Source organism: Leptonychotes weddellii, chromosome 9 (assembly GCF_054177405.1).
Source record: "Leptonychotes weddellii isolate Sample4059 chromosome 9, ASM5417740v2, whole genome shotgun sequence".
Lineage (NCBI taxonomy): Eukaryota > Metazoa > Chordata > Mammalia > Carnivora > Phocidae > Leptonychotes > Leptonychotes weddellii.
Window position 1 is genome coordinate 1,056,950 of NC_138377.1, and position 1,427 is coordinate 1,058,376.

The following is a 1,427-nucleotide window of genomic DNA, read 5'->3' on the forward strand; positions in this document are numbered from 1 at the left end:
AAAAAAAAAAGAATAAAGTTATGAGACCCATACACTCCTAATTTCAAAATTACTTCAAAGCAATGGTAATCAAGATAGTGTGGTACTAGCCCAAGGATAGATATACAGATCAACAGAATAGAATTTAGAGTCTAAAAATAAACCCATACGTCCATGCGCAACTCATTTTCAACAAGCGTGCCAACGCCATACAATGGGGAAAGAAGAGTCTTTTAACCAACAGTGCTGGGACAAATGGATAGCAGACACACTAAAGAATGAAGCTGGACTCTCACCTTACACATACATAAAAATTAATTCAAAGACCTAAGACCTAGGGCACCTGGGTGGCTCAGTTGGTTACGTGTCTGCCTTCGCCTCAGGTCATGATCCTGGTCATGATCCTGGGAGTCCCAGGATCAAGGCCCACATCCGGCTCCCTGCTCAGCAGGGAGTCTGCTTCTCCCTCTTCCTCTGCCCCTCCCCCTGCTCCTTCTTTCTCTAATAAACAAAATCTTTAAAAAAAAAAAAAGACCTAAGACCTAAATGAAAGAGCCAAAACTATAAAACTCTTAGAAGAAAACACAGGGATAAATCTTCATAAGCCTGAACTTGGCAATGGATTCTTAGCTAGGTCACAAAAAGCATGAGCAACAAAAGAAAAAGCAGACAAATCAGACTTTACCAAAATTACAAATTCTGTGCTTCAAAAGACACCAGCAAGAAAATAAAAACACAATCTGCAGAATGTGAGAAAATTTGCAAATCATGTATCTGGTAAAGGGCTTGTATCTGGAATATATAAAGAACTCTTAAAATTCAATAATAAAAAAATAATCCAATTAAAAATGGACAAAGGACTTACGTCTCTAAATATAAATACATGTATCTTTAAAGAAGATACACAAAGGGCCAGTAAGCTCATAAAAAGATGTTCAGCATCATTAGTCATCAGGGAAACGTAAATCAAAACCACAATGTACTACCACCTCATGGCCACTAGGAAGGCTACAAGCAAAGTTCAGATATCAACCAGTAGTGGCAAGGATGTGGAGAAATCAGGACCCTCCTAAGGTGCTGGTGGGAATGTAAAACGATGCTGATGCCCTGGAAAACAGTCTGGCACTTCCTCAAATGGTCACACACAGAGTGACCGTATGACTCAACAATTCCACTCCTACGCATATACACAAGAAAAATGTCCACACAAGTACCTGCACGTAAACTTTCACAGCAACATTATTCATAAAAGACAAAAGGAGAAAGAGAACCTAAATCACCAACAATGCACAAGTGGATCACCAAAACGTGGTATATCCACACAACTGAGTACTATTCATCCCCAAAAAGGAATAAAATACTGACATATGCTGCAACATGGATGAACTTTGAAAACTTACAGTAAGTGAAAGAAGTCAGTCACCAAAGATCAGATTCCCTTCATATGA